A 15,805-nucleotide genomic window follows, 5' to 3' on the forward strand; every position below is an offset into this window, starting at 1 on the left:
GCTCTAATCAATTGGATTGATTATTAATTTCATTTTTTTAATCTAACTTTCAGATCAGAGAATTGGTGGTGAAGAATGGTTTCAAACGTATCAGGAAGACCGTGATGATTTCAAAGAACCGTAAATCAAATATTCCTCAGCTACTTTTTGCGTTGAATAAATATTTATTCGAGGACCGATATGGGCGGGAGACTTATAAAAAGCCCTCGAAAAGGAAATCTGTATTCATGATGACGAAACACGAGATCGGACCGGAAAACGGGTAAAGGAACAGAACCAGAGGCTTATGGAGGGGGGGCAAGGGGGCTTCTCCCCCCCCCCCCAGAATTGGAAATAGTATCATCTGCCCCCCCCCCCCCCCGAAATTCTGGATGCTGCAAAACACCTTCTTTGATACACGTAGTTTTTACTTAAAATCTCACTCGAACAGTTAGTTTTTTCTTCTCTGTTCATAATTCAGTCGAATTGCTCTAAAAAATCTGGATGCAATCGATTTTTTCAAATTCATATCGCTATTTTTAGTGGATGAAAAATTTTTAATCACTCATACTTACGTCTTGCTTATTATATTACATTTTACTTTGCATGGGCTTTTCCAAATAGATAAAAAACAGTGACTCTGGCATTTTTTAAAACATTTTTTTCGATATTTTCACACAAAAGAATCAGTGCACTATGGTCTGGGGGCGCCGAGTTGTGGCCATAAATCAGGAAATGGTCAGATTATCATGAAATTTGGTGTGCTCATGTTTTTAGGGTCGCTGAATTCAAATTTGACCTTAGTTTTACAAAATTCTCAAATCCAAGATGGCGGCGGACCTAAAAACTAAAAAATTAGAAAAAAATTCAAACTATAATTCGGATGCCATTTTAAATGACAGTTTAGTGTTTTGAAGGTTGCCAGACTACACTTTGCTAACTCAGTTTTGCAAAAATGACGCGTTTACCAGAGCAAAAGGCTTAAAAATGAGTATTTTACCCTGGAAAAGATAAGACATTATCGTAATTGAATAAAGTTAGCATTATGTTTTTTAGTCTATTGGTCCTGCACTAGAGCATGATATATATTATGGGGGGGGGGGGGGTATGAAGCCTAGGTATAGAGTGTCCCCTCCCTGAACAAAAATTTTCTTCCAAAAATGTTCATTTCTGGCGGTTTTTTTTTTAAATTGCCTAACTCTTTGATCGCCAGACCCTGCTACGAAAAGTTTCGGGACATATTTTAGAATACTTAAAAATCAATAGCCTTGACATTCTTATATTTCTTGGAAGCAGTTCAACCATTTTGCGCTGATTTTTATGGTTACAAATGTTTATAAATGTTTTAGGTGGAATGATAAACTTGAACCATTTCAAAAAATAAATACAAGAAAACGGAACTAAAATTGCTATTAAGGTCTAATATCCGTGCTTGAATTCCTTTCCCCATCAGTCCCTTCCCAACAATAAGCTCCCAGTAATATGGCTTGCGATCATCAAGCTCGAGTTGCCTGGGCGGAAGTCAAACTCGGGATCTTCTGATCATAGGGCTAGCACTACAACCATTACACCACAGGAAGGCGAGTTGGTAAATGTGTATGCATATGAAATCTCAAGAATGAAAAAATGACCTTCGTTTTATCCAGTTATCATCACTTCTGTGGAGAAAATATCATTTCGCTCAAAAATGCGTTTTCCCGCAAAAAAACTTCATTTTCCAGAAAACTGGCAACTGCTGGAAGAAAATGGGCATCATTTTCGGATTCAGCAGCCAAAATTACATAAGATCCACCCTTTGTCCAACGCTGACCTTGCCTCATCTCTCTTATCTTGTTGCACAGCGGAATCGGATTACTCACAAAATCACAAAACCGCTGCACTGAAATGACTGAAAAAGGCCTCAGACGCAAAAATACGCAAAAAAAACCTATTATTCCCTGTTAGAGGAATATATAAGCTACATTCTGGCACCGATAATAGCTCTTGTTAGTGATAACTAAAAGTTAAGGTGAAGGTCATTTTTTGCCTAAATTAGGACAAAATTTTGAAGTCTCGTGGTGGTCATAAAATTAATCTTAATACTAAAAACGATTAAACTATCAAAAAGTGCTCCCTTTGAGCTTTCTGTTCCATATTTGATCGAGGATCTATGCCGACTTTTAACAAAACAGCACAAGGTAATATGTGATGACGTTCACCTCGAATTCTCACATTTCTTCATTTACCTCTGAGTCTGTGAAGTTGGCCACCGTATATCCGATCTTAAAAACACTTAAAAAAAATTCGATCGGTCATTTCACACTTGCCAAGGGATGTAGATAAGGGCCGCATGCTAGGTTGCCAGATTTCCGCACTTTCAAAAATCGGATTTTTGGCCACGATTTGGCGCTCCCAGACCATAGTGCAGTGAGAAAAAAAACAGAATAATCTGTTGAATTAAACAATTTGAAAGTATTTGAACCTTAAAATACATAAAACTGGGTAATTTTTGTGCAAAAATTGAAGGAATATAAGCGCCACGGATGCCTCGAGATGCGCTCAAATAGAGGTAAAATTTCAAAAAATTTCCTCCCTACTCGAGGCCTCCCCCGGACCCCCTCTAAGCTGGGGGGGGGGGGGGTGTATTTGCCAGGAAACATTTTCGGATTATTGGTAATGTTACTGCAACGTAGCTTTACCGGGTAGGATCCTCTCTACTAAACGCGGTCCAAATGTTAAATGGACTAGTTTAATATTAACAATGAACTGGCAGTATAGAAAAGGAGGAGTTTACGCCGATTATCTGAACAATCGTTAAAAATAATTGTTTGTAAATGTTATTTTCTATTCCGCGTTCACAATTGCTTAAGAATGAATTAGCTCCCTCATTATCGGAACGTTTACAACACCCTTGGTCCGCGGTTTCAGGGAAAAAGCCTCAATGTACGGCGGCGGGGCGACCGTTACCGCTTTGCGAGCCCCTAAAGGCATTTAATTTATTCCGGCTTGTTTCACCTCAAGTTTCAGTTCAAACATCACCCCCCTCCCCCTAACCCGCTAACGCTAGTTTTTCGAGTCAACGCAGTTCTAAACATGCAAAACTCGTTCTGAAGTTGACTGGTAAATGTCGGCCTTTGCTTCTTGCCTCTGATGGCCCCGTTTTATTATCCGTTCAACCCCTTCTCACTTTTTTCCTCTACGGGCTTTTCCGTTTCTTCAGTTATCTTACCCTCCTCTTTCGCCTGACATGAGTTGTCTTGAGCTGGCTTCTTAGCTGAGCCTCTTTGTGCGCTTCTCCTTGAGTCGTCGCTAGACCGCCCCTCTCTCGCCCTCAAATCTCCGGACTCAACTTTCAATTCTAGAGGATTGTCGGACAGAGGTTCAATTTAAATTAACCCTCGTGACACTACGCTAGTGTTAGAATTTAACGATTCCTACTCACATGTGACAACCATGACAAACGAGTTGATGTTGTGAAGCATTGAAAAAGTTGCTCCTATAACTCTATTTGCCCTCTACTTGTATCTTTTCAAGCAAGAAACCATCTTCAAATTTTAGGGAAAATTACGCATGGTATATGGTGAGACAAGCTATTCCGATGGATGCCACAATTATATATTTATATAAAAGCATGCTAGATCGAACTCGTGCATTTTTCAATAAGAGTGGTAGGTAATGTAGATTCTCACTTTGAGACATGCACATCGCAAAAATGTATAATTTCTTTCCATACGAAAAATTATTGTATTCGTATGTTACTTTCTTCTATGCGAGACCAATCCTTTGAATCCATAAAAATCGGATGTTTCGAGCAATTGGCATTGAAACAAAGGTAGCATACACAAAGTTACCAAAAAAAAAAAATCCCAAAATTTAACATCAAAGAAAATATTACACAGCAAATATTAACGAGCAAACGCAAACAACGATGGTCTAGTGGTATTATCTGGCTGCGACCTCTGAGATCAGAGTCTCAAATCTTTGGAGAATCCAAAAGATAACCTCGTGGTTGAGGCTGAGGTACTACGAGAAAACTTTGAAAATTTTGCGAGGAAATTTCCGAACCTACGTTTTAAGAAAAAATTGAAACGTAGTGTAAAGGATCTTCCACGAGTTCCTAAAGCGTGCCGACCAGCAAATATGCTCTTTTAACATATCTTTCTTTGAAATCATCTCAAAATTTTAAGAGAAAACAGAGCACAGAAAAAAGAAAATTGCGAGTTTTCGAATTTTTTTGAAATTTCGTTTTATTATATTTGTTATATATGATGGATAACTAAATAGGGTAAGAATTAATTTCCTTTTTACGGAAATCCATGACCAAAACTGCACATAGAATAGGTACGACTTGTCAACATGTCTAAAATTAACTCATAGATGAAGCAAAGTCATTTGCAGTTTACACTAAAATCTGTCATTTCAAATTCTCAACTCTCGAAAGAACCAAATTCAACGTGGATTAAATCCGTCGCTGAACAGAATCTCACTCGTTTGGAAAATAATCAATGTTTAATCACCAAAAATCCCTCTAACCTGATTAACGGGACGTGGAAACATTCCCAGTCAGGAAAAACTATTACTTCGTAAAAAACACTAGAATCAGTCTGTTTATAGTTCATTCAGGTTCGGAGATTCCTCTTCTCTTCTTCAAAGAACGGAGGCTTCTTTTAATCAAATGATCTTGTCAGAAGCTTCTAAGCCCGTTTTCTCAAAACTTCATTCTTGCACTTACGGCTCTCCTCGCTATCACGGCAGTATAGGCCTTGTTATTTTAGTGCGCGGTGAGTATTTGAATTTGCGATCAAGAAAATGCTACTCTCTCACCAGCGCATTGGATTTGAAATTTTTCAATGCGCTCCCCGATGTTCCATAGGTATGAAATCTTGACGACGGAACGTGTCTTGTATAGGTATATCCAGTACTAGCCGTTCTGGACGCGCTTTGCGCGTCCGTCGCGGCCAGCCAAGGGGCTGCGCCCCCTGGACCCCCGATCACTCGCTACGCGAGTGAATTCGCTGCCGCGAGCCATTTTTCTCAGTAATTGGACGTTTGATCACTAAGATGTATACATTTTGGAGACTCTGGAGGCAAAAATGATTTCGTCATAGAACCTTGTTGCCGGAGCGTGCCATCATTTGCACATGAATAGATGTGTGGAGGTGAAGCGATGATGGGGATCGATCATTTCTTCAAAAACGCATTTGACTGGGATGTCATCCCTTCGGGTGGCGGAAAAAGACAATCCATGGATCTCCCGGACTCTATTGTTGCCAGATAAGTTGCTTTTTTAGCACTTTTCCCAATTCAAATCAATGTAGAATATTCACATTTATCGCACAATCTGGCAACCTCTCGAGTGAAATAGAAAAAAACCGGCGCTCCGCTTCGCGCGCGTTTTTTAGTTTGAGTGTCCGGCCTCAGTTGTTCTGTCTTTTAAGTGACCCGCGCGTCCACCGCGGGAAGAGTGTATTTTCCGAAGGGAGGGGAGGGGGTGGGGAGCTATCAATCTTTGGAGGTTGGATCTACGTTTACACTGTTGGAGGCATTGATTATTCGAATAAGGACTTCATGTCGCCAGATTGCAACAACAATCCTCGTGTAATGTCTGATATGAAAAAATGTCAACAAACACTGTGGCAAGCTTGAATGACGATGGATGAATCTCCATAACCCACTGTGCGACAACATTGCCGTCTTGTCCACCAATTTTCAGGTCGTGACCCACTGTGCGACAACATTGTCAACTTGTCCACCAATTATCAGTCTGTAACCCACTGTGCGGCAATATAGGCATCAATTCATCAGTTCGTGACCCATTGTACGACAACATTCCCGTCTTATCCACCACTTTTCAGTTCGTGACCCACTGTGCGACAACATTGCCGTCTTGTCCACCAACTTTCAGTTCGTGACCCACTGTGCGACAACATTGCCGTCTTGTCCACCAATTTTCAGTTCGTGACCCACTGTGCGACAACATTGCCGTCTTGTCCACCAACTTTCAGTTCGTGACCCACTGTGCGACAACATTGTCGACTTGTCCACCAATTATCAGTCTGTAACCCACTGTGCGGCAATATAGGCATCAATTCATCAGTTCGTGACCCACTGTACGACAACATTGCCGTCTTGTCCACCAATTTTCAGGTCGTGACCCACTGTGCGGCTTCCCTCCTTTTGCCGCACACCCCCCGCCTAAAACTTTCAAAGCTCGCCATTTTTAAACGGCTCGACCGATTTCGCTCAAATTCAATACCAGCCTAGAACTAAGTAAGATCTTCCTTCTGTAAAAATTTCGGGGGGAAAGCTTTTAATTTGCGCGAATTATCGCGCCCACAAAATTGAACCTCCCCCCACTTCTCGCCCCCACCATTCGAAATGTAATACTTCGATCTCCGTTTTTTTTCCGCAGAATGGTAGTCCTGTTCCTCTTCTTTACATCGCAAAAAGTTTCACTCGGAAATTTTTTAAAATGAGGGAAATATAACCAAGCAAAAATCGGAAAAACCACGATGAGTCGGAAATACATACATAAATAAACAGATATATAAATAAATATGTATAAATATAAACATTATATAAATATAAACATGAATTCAAACGGCATGCATATTCGTAATCTACGACCCATGATCGATGCTCATTACATGGTCTTTGGTCCAGGTCTGACATCAGGGGAGAACGCAATAGTGCATTTCCGTCGGAAAATACACCAAAAGGTAGAATCGCTGAAAGTCTGAATCCTTCGAAGTTTATATTAATGATAGATATTTGGACCGCGTTTATCAGAGAGGAACCAAGCCACATCAGCTATCGCCAGATTTAACCGGGTAATTTAATTTTATGCGAGAGAACTTTGTGCGGATTCCTTTCAAAATTTTAAGGAATTTGCTACATACTATAGAAATTTGCAAGAAAACCCGCATAACTATTTTCAAGTAAAAACTTAAATTTGGCAATAGCTCATGTGGCTTGCGGTTCCTTCCTGTTTAATGCAGTACATTTGATCCATCACGGAGAACATAATTTAATGGTTGACGTTATTTGGCGGTACGGTACCGTTGAATAAAACGTTATTCGGCGGTACGGTTCCTTCAAATAAAACGTTATTCAGGGGTGCCGTATCCTGACAAGAAACTTTTCTAAGTATCGCTGAGGTGACTTGACGTGATGACTTTTTGACCGCTAACCGGAAAACTTCCTACCGCTAAGGTACCTACCTTTACCGGATGAGCTTGCAAACGCCATCTACGGTGATCTGTTGGTAATATCTTACTGTGACCTTTGAGACAAGAGTCTCAAATCTTTGGAGATGGCAAAAGGTAACCTCGTGGTTAAGGTTGAGGGACTGCGAGAAAACTTTTAGACGATTTCAAAGACAGATATGTTAAAAGAGCGTATTTGCTGGTCGGCTCAGGCACGTATCCTTGGGAGGCTCAAGCCCCCCCCCCCCCCCCGAAAGCCAAAAAAGGGGGAAAATAGAGAAGGAAAGAGGAGACAGAAGATGAGAAAGTGCGAGAAAAGAAGAAGTTTGAGACCGTCGAAGATATTTATCTGTTTTAATGTAGAGTCTCAAATGAAAACACCATGTTCATTCCTAAAATTTTCGTCAGAAAAGCCTCAAAATGCGTCCAAAATGGAGTTGAAATTTCTGAGATTTTCCAACTTTGTTGAATGTAACAATTCGAAAGTATTTTGTGTAAAAAAAAGAGTAAATTTTATTCAGAAACTGATGGAAAATCTGCGTCACAGAAGCCTCAAAATGCGTCCAAATAGAGTTAAAATTTCAAAAATTTTCTAGATTTGTTGAATGAATATATGCATTTTTTGCTGAAAGTTCAAAAAGGAAACGTAATTTTTCTGCAGACATTGATGGAAAATCTGCGTCACGGAAGCCTCAAAATGCGTCTAATTAGATTACAATTTCTAAAATTTTCCGGGGGAGGACCCCCGAACCCCCCTTGGCCCTGGGGGTATTCCATACCCCCCAGACCCCCCGGTAGTAGGGGGACCCCACAAGCCGCCCCCCCCCCCCCCGATACAAAATCCTGGATACGTGCCTGGGTCGGCACGCTTTAGGAACTCGTGGAAGATCCTCTACACTACATTTCAATTTTTTCTCAAAATGTAGGTTCGGAAATTTATTCGCAAAATTTTCAAAGTTTTCTCCTAGTCCCTCAGCCTCAACCACGAGATTACCTTTTGGATTCTCCAAAGATTTGAGACTCTAGTCCCAGAGGTCGTAGTCAGATAATATCAATAGATCATCGTAGATAGCATTTGCTCGCTCATCCAGGGAAGGCTCCTCAGCGGGCGGCGGTCCGTACCGCCAAATAACGTTATATTCGACGGTGCCGTACTGCCGAATAACGTTTTATACGGCGGTACCGCGCCGTCGAGTGACCACTTCGTGATTTCAAATGTTCAGTGGTACTTAAAATATGATTGATTTATACTTTTGATGATCAGCAGCTCCAAAATATCTCTTTAGTGGAACGAAAATGTAATATTCAAAAACATAACATGTAACTTTTTTCTTTTTTTTTTTTTGGTTTATTTTAATAAATTCAACTTCCCATGGTTTCTGAAACCACGCCATTTAGACATGATTAACAAACTGTTGTCTTTTAATGAGTTGTTATTTATAGTTTCTGTCTGTGGGTATTTCCCAATAGAGGAGTGATGAGCAGGCTATATCAATGTGTGCCAAATGCAGTAATTTAGTACGTGTTGCTGAATGGTTTCGATTGTAAGGAGGATGCAAAGAGATGGAGCATCATACTATAAGGTCTCGATAGACGATCAAATTCCCGAACCAATTCCGATCAAAGTAGCATCAAAGTGTCCCGAGTCATCAGTCTTAAACTCATTATTTTGCTTCATTTTAAAATGAAAACTTGGCAGAAATGTTTCCTGTGGCAGGAAATGATGAATGGTGGCACTCCGTTCTGATCTTACTTTGAACAAAAAAGTGCGGCCCGTCAAAATTTGATTGTAGATGGTGACCACCAGTCATCAGCATGTCTACTGTGATCGGAATTGGTTCGGAATTAGATCCTCTATGCAGGGCTTTAGGCTCTCAGATATGAGCTTCTTCACTCTATAGGAAAATATGCCCTAGGCTCAGCAAATAGATTTTGTACGTAAACGAAATTAGAGGAATAATGGATTTCCTTTTGAATTGAACTTCATTCACATCTGATCTGACCTAAAACAAAATTATGTTCTCTTTATGATATTTTGATATTTTTCAGTCAACTGTGAGGAACCAAGTAAACACCGCATAACTATGCCTCACTCAAAACGCCTTCAATACTGTCGTCTGCCACTCTTCCTACATTCAAAAAATTATCACAGGTTGTCTATAGATTCTTTTGCAGGCGCATAATGATGCGACTGTTTTTGGTAGCCACACTGCGCCTCGCAACTGACCCAATGCTCTTTTTATGAAACTACATCGAGGGTTTCAAATTTTGACAGACTAACTATGATTTCTAGAATTAGATATTTTTATCTGTTTATTAATTATTAATCACTACTTTTCCCTAATTTTGTTTCCTCCAATTCTTAAATCGTGCCTTATGTCGGTATTGTGTGTACATTGTACATCGGTGTCGATTCTGAAATTAATGGAAGTTGAGCACCGTTTAATCTGTATGGCTTCATGATACAACCTTGCCCTGAAATTGGGTTCTCTGACAAGTACTTCTGGAATTTTTACATTAAATTCGTGCTATTGTTCCTGGCTATGTTGGTGTGAAGCAGTTTTCTCCTTTTCGTCATACTTGTGTGACCGTATTCGTTCCCCCATAGCTTTTAGTATGGCCTATATAGGCAACATTACAATTCAGACAATGTATCTTATAAACATCACCGGAGGTTTTTTTTTCAGGTGGTACTGTACTCTTCAATTTCGAGGAAACCCGTTCATTCGAATTTGGATCACTGAAAACTGGAAAGAAGTTCTAGGGCTTCCAGCACTTTTTCAATTTTTCACTGAGTCCTCTCATATATGGCATTTTCACGACATTGCCTACATCTACTTTTTCCTTTGAAAATCTATTTTCTTCTTTCTCACAAATATACTTGCATTTACGCATCATCTTGTCCAACAGAGTAGGTGGATAACCATTTCCCAATAGCAACCTACCTTTTTCTACCTTTTTTCAATACCAAGAGGAATTTTACCAGCAAAGATGGTTATTCAAAATCGGCGATTTTGCCCCCCTCGTGGATTTTGCCCGGAGATATGTTGTTTTGCCGGCGTGGATATGTTGTTCCCTATCACAATTCACAAGACACGCTTTTTCCGGCATTGGCAAGTTCACCCAAAATTTTTCCCGCACGCTACAGCGTTGCCAAGTTGGAAACGTGAAGATTCCGTAAGTGACATTAAAATTGAGCTGTGAAATTGCGGTTTGAACGAAAATTCTTTGAAAACTGCGCACTCAAAAGATATGTTCTTGCTTTTGATGTCCTGTAAATTTTAACATGCATTGTAGCCAATTTTTCGATTTTTAAATTCATCAAATTTTCAAATCCGCAATTGTCAAAAAAGGGTTCTATTTTGATTTGAATAAAAAGTTGTTTAATCGATAGTTCGTTTGATTCCGAATCCATCGATATATTAAGTCTGGCATGAACATTTTTTGTTCGCGAGATATGACCATTTTTGTAAACAGCTTTTTGGAGCGACGACGCTTGTAGAGTCCAGGCAGATAGACATTTTAGGCTACAGAAACACCGAGTAGCCTTAATACCATGGTTTTCAGTGTAACTTTTGACGCTGAATCCGAATTTTAACTTTTCATCAAGGAGTTGTTGCCCGAGAGTTGCCAAATTTAGCAAAAATGGCTTAAAATCGGTCTTTTTGCGGATTATGGCCTATGACTTGCCAGGGGTTGATCTCACGACGAAAATGGTTCTTTCCTAAGTTGAAACTCGTTAAATTTTCAACAATCTGGATGCAATGTTTTCTGCTCACGGGAAAATAAAACATGCGACAAGCGAAACTGAAAAAAAGCACCAAAATCGACGCTTTCGGCGGTTTTTGTCTTACGTATTTCTTGTTTTCCGACAGAGGGAATGTTTCTTGGCAAAATTGGTGAAGACTAAACTAGTGAACAATATGAGCGAAATTTAGTAATAGTGAACAATAAGATGAAACCGGACACACTCAAATGTTGCCAAGATTAAGCATAATACTTGACTTTTTGCTGGTTTTGGCGATATTTGCCCTATATTCTTTGTTCACTTCTTATTTTTAATTTTTATAAACATAAGTCTCGTGCAGTGAAAATACACCTCTAAAGAGTAGTTTAATCTTCAACTTAGATTCATACTAATATCTATTGTACATTGTCCAGAGATGTAAAGCTCCCGAGGTAGGGTAGGGTGCCCTCGGTAGGGGGCCCGTATCCCTTCAATTTTAAGTTTAGTCCAACGATCTTTTAGGAACATTAAATTAATGACCCAGGTGGTGCTTTTTGTGCCAGCTTTCAAAGAATTAAAGGCCTTTTTCCAAAATCTACAGTTTGTCAAAATGGCTCTCCGTGTGAATTTGATACAAATGATGTTTTGCCCCCCCCCCCCCTCCCACAAATTTTGGTGCACCCCAAATGCACTTGACGTGCATAAGGATACCATAGATATGGTCTTCGACGCAAGTCTTGAAAGAAATTGAACAGGTAGATTCTGAGATATGGCTGTGCACTGATTTGGGGGACGCGGAAATATGTCAGGGATGGTCTCGGTTGCTCCAAAGTGTAATTCACAAGCAGGCCAGACTCTTAAATAAGACTCGAATGAAATGTTGTTCATCGAAATGCAACAGGCAAACAGCAGCTTGCTTCGAAGATACCGATACATGATCGACAGGTCTGACACTTGCTCAGGCCCACAGTTTTTTCCTGACCTTATACTTACATAAGGAAATGAAAATTTTGATACAATTTTTCATCGCCTTTCTTTGATTGGCGTCCTTTGTGTCGCAACTGAGGATAACGATGAACATTAAGGAGCTGATTTGAATTACTTAGCATCTATAAATCCCAGGGGCGGACTGGTAGTCGAAAAGTTAGGAGGAGACCTAAATGTAAGGGCCCCTCCTGTCGTTCGGGGGCCCCTCTAATAAGGTCCGGGGGCCCTCCCCTAGTAAATTTTGAAAATTTCACACTTTTTAAACGCGTAGATATTATTGGAGTTGGATTCTACAGTACTTGAACTCCCCCAGTAAATTTTGAAAATTTCACACTTTTTAAACACGTAGATATTATTGGAGTTGGATTCTACAGTACTTGAACTTCAAAATAACCCATTCTCAAGATTCATCGGGGATCCCTTCATGACAAATAATTATGGCGACCTTCAATGTCTCTTAGAGACAAATTTTCAAGGAATTCGGGGCCTTTTAGTGATAAAAGAGGAAAAGAAAATTACAACATTACGAGAAAAAAACGATGACACGAAAAAAAACTCGCCACGGGGGCCCCATCGGGACCTCCGCGGCAAATTGTAAGGGGGCGATCGCTAAAGCGAGGACGCTACTTCAATATTAAACTTCCATCCCCTTGCTAAGGCGCAGGCATACAACGATTTGAACAGTTCGGAACGCGTCAGGTATCACGCTTCAATTGAAGGCGTTTTCGAATCTCCTGCATTTACAGGACGAGACTTTCCAAAGTTTGCATTATATTGTCGATTTGAGTTCCTTTTATTAATTAGTTGAATTATTCCTGCTTCAAAATTTTTAATTATTCTGCAAAAATTATCTTTTTGCGAAATACAATCATGGCTTTAGCGCCCTTAAACTCCGGTCTTAACCGTCGAAACCGTAGTAGTGGCGCAGGAAAGCCGAAAAACTAAACGAGGGCGCTACTTCTAAGACGCAGGGATACAACTATTTGAACTCCCCGAAAGGCGTGAGGTATCACGCTTCAATTGAAGGCGTTTGCGAGTCTTTTGTGCTCCTTTTATTATTTAGTTAAATTACTCCTGCTCTTTAATTTTTAATTATTCAGCAAAAACTATCCATTTGCGAAATACAACCCTGGCTTTAGCGCCCTTAAACTACGGCCTTAACGGTCAAAACTACAGTGGCGGCACAGGCAAACCGAAAAACAACGCGGTGACGCTACTTCAATATTACGCTTCCATCGCCTTACTAAGGCGCAGGGATACAACTATTTGAACTCTCCGGAACGCGGGAGGTATCACGCTTCCATTGAAGGCGATTTCGAATCTTCTGTATTTACATGACAAGATTTTCCAAATTTGTTTGCATTATATTGTAGATTTGAGTTCCTTTTATTATTTAGTAATATTATTCCTGCTTCTTAATTTTTCATTATTCTGCAACAATTATCTTTTTGCGAAATACAATCCTGGCTTTAGCGCCTTAAACTACGGCCTGAACGGTCGAAACAGCAGTAGCGGCACAGAAAAGCCAAAAGACCAAGCGGGGTCGCTCCTTCAATATGAATGATCCATCGCCTTGCCAAGGCGCAGGGATACAACTAATTGAACTCTCCGGAACGCGTCAGGTATCACGCTTCAATTGAAGGCGTTTACGAATCTTGTGTATTTACATGACGAGATTTTCCAAATTTTTTGCATTATATTGTAGATTTGAGTTCCTTTCATTATTTAGTTAAATTACTCCTACCGCTTAATTCATAATTATTCTGCATAACCTATCAATTCGTGAAATACAACCCTGGTTTTAGCGCCCTTAAACTACGGCATTAACGGTCGAAACTGCAGTAGCGGCACAGGAAAGCCGAAGAACCAAGCGGGGGTGCTACTTCAATATTAAAGTTCCATCGCCTTGCTAAGGCGCAGGGACACAACTACTTGAACTCCTCGGAACGCGTGAGGTATCACGCTTCAATTGATGGCGTTCACGAATCTTATGTGTTTGCATGACGAGACTTTCCAAATTTGTTTGCATTATATTGTCGATTTGAGTTCCTTTTATTATTTAGTTAAATTATTCCTGCTTCTTAATTTTTAATCATCCTGCAAAAAATATCTGTTTGCGAAATACAATCCTGGCTTCAGCGCTCTTAAACTATGGCCTTATCAGTCAAAAGTGCAGTAGTGGCACACAGGGGCGGACTGGTAGTCTAAAAGTTAGGAGGAGACCTAAATGTAAGGGGGCTTGTCGTTCGGGGGCCCCTATAAGAAGGCCCGGGGGCCCTCCCCCGGTAAATTTTGAAAATTTCACACTTTTTAAACATGTAGGCATTATTGGAGTTGGATTCTACAGTACTTGAACTTCAAAATAACCCATTCTCAGGATTCATCGGGGGTCTCTTCATCTCTGCTTTTTGCGACCTTTCATGTCTCTTAGAGATAAATTCTCAAGGAATTCGGGGCCTTTTAGTGATTGAAAAGGATAAGAAAATACAACATTACGGGAAAAAAACGATGACTCGAAAAAAATTCGCCGCGGGGGCCCCTTCGGGACCTCCGCGGCAAATTGATAGGGGGCGATCGTCTCCCCGCCCCCATGGCCAGTCCGCCCCTGATAAATCCCACAAATTTGTTGGTGCTATTATACGTTTTAATCATATCGATGGTTAAAGTGCGACACCATGTGTTTCCATTGTGGTGTTTCCTGGGTTAATCTTTCGTAGAGGAACAAGTCAACTTCATAGCTTGAAATTGTACAAAGTAATTTACTGGCAGAGAAGAAAAATCAAGGGAGTTTCCAGAAATTATGTTGTCTAATTTTTCAAGGAAAAAATGCCTACAGTATGCAAAGGGTAAGGAGGGCCTTCAAAAAGGTCAGCTTAGGACCTACTTTGGGGCATACTTAAAATCTCAAGGCGGAGCTCCCTTGCCACTATTCGGACTTAAAATTAAAAATTAATAGTATCATCATAACTCATTTTAAGTCCGAATAGTGCCAAGGGAGCGCCGCCCTGAGATTTTAAGTATGCCAACCTGAGCTGAACTTTTTGAAGACCCTCTTTTAATTAACGATCAGCCTCCATTCCGTGTAGTGATTCATTTTTCTCTTTTTTTCTTTCGAAAATATTAGAAATTCTTTATTTTTACTTCTGAATCAAGTACGTGCATACTTTAAGCATTCACGATTAAATTAATTCTTACTCTCCATTTTCAATCAGTTGATCATTGTAACAGGAATATTTCATTCAACCAAGGTCTTAACTTTTACATACTGACATCATTCACGGCAAGGGTAGGTAGGTACTGTAATAAATCGTGAAAGAAGCGACCCTTCCACATTTTTTTGCACAAATGAGGTTCTCATGCAGTCTTGTGTGTATCATCACGAAGGAAAAAATAAATATACCTGATTTCGAAGTTTCTTCTCGAATCCTCATATAGTTTTTGCGGGTTGCATATGCGGCACTGAAAAATCGTTGACATTTAGTGGTAAATGAAATTACGTTTTGCATCCCTGCTCCGGCGTCACTCTCATTGCCATTGATAGAGGCATCTGCATTATCCCTTAAAATATTGTAAAAATAATGTTTGTTAATATTTTTAAAATCGTTTAAAACAACGTTGTAAAAATACTTTTAAAATATTTTCGAAATAATGTTTCTTAGTGTTTTCAAAATATTTTAGAATAAAAATTGAAAAATACTTTTAAAATATTTTCAAAATATGTCTTTAAAAATATTTCTAAAACTTTTCTACATATATTTTTACAATGTTTTGTTAACATTTTGAACATTTAAAATTTAATTTCTTAAATATTTTCAAAATATTGTAAATATTTAAAAAATATTGTAAATATTTTAAAAATATTTTTAAAATATTGTTGGCTATAACTAGGAAGGTCCTTAAGGTCTCAATATTATTAATAAAAATACAC

The 15,805-nt window shown here is 39.5% G+C and overlaps 1 long non-coding RNA gene across 1 annotated transcript in view; it reads right to left on the reverse strand.

Moving 5' to 3' along the window:
- Nucleotides 1-15,805, reverse strand: part of LOC140226022 (uncharacterized) — a 74,984-nt gene that overhangs the window by 26,837 nt on the left and 32,342 nt on the right. The gene's annotated exons all lie outside the window — the stretch shown is intronic.

The sequence above is a fragment of the Bemisia tabaci genome, chromosome 1 (genome assembly GCF_918797505.1).
Source record: "Bemisia tabaci chromosome 1, PGI_BMITA_v3".
NCBI classification, from domain to species: Eukaryota; Metazoa; Arthropoda; class Insecta; order Hemiptera; family Aleyrodidae; genus Bemisia; species Bemisia tabaci.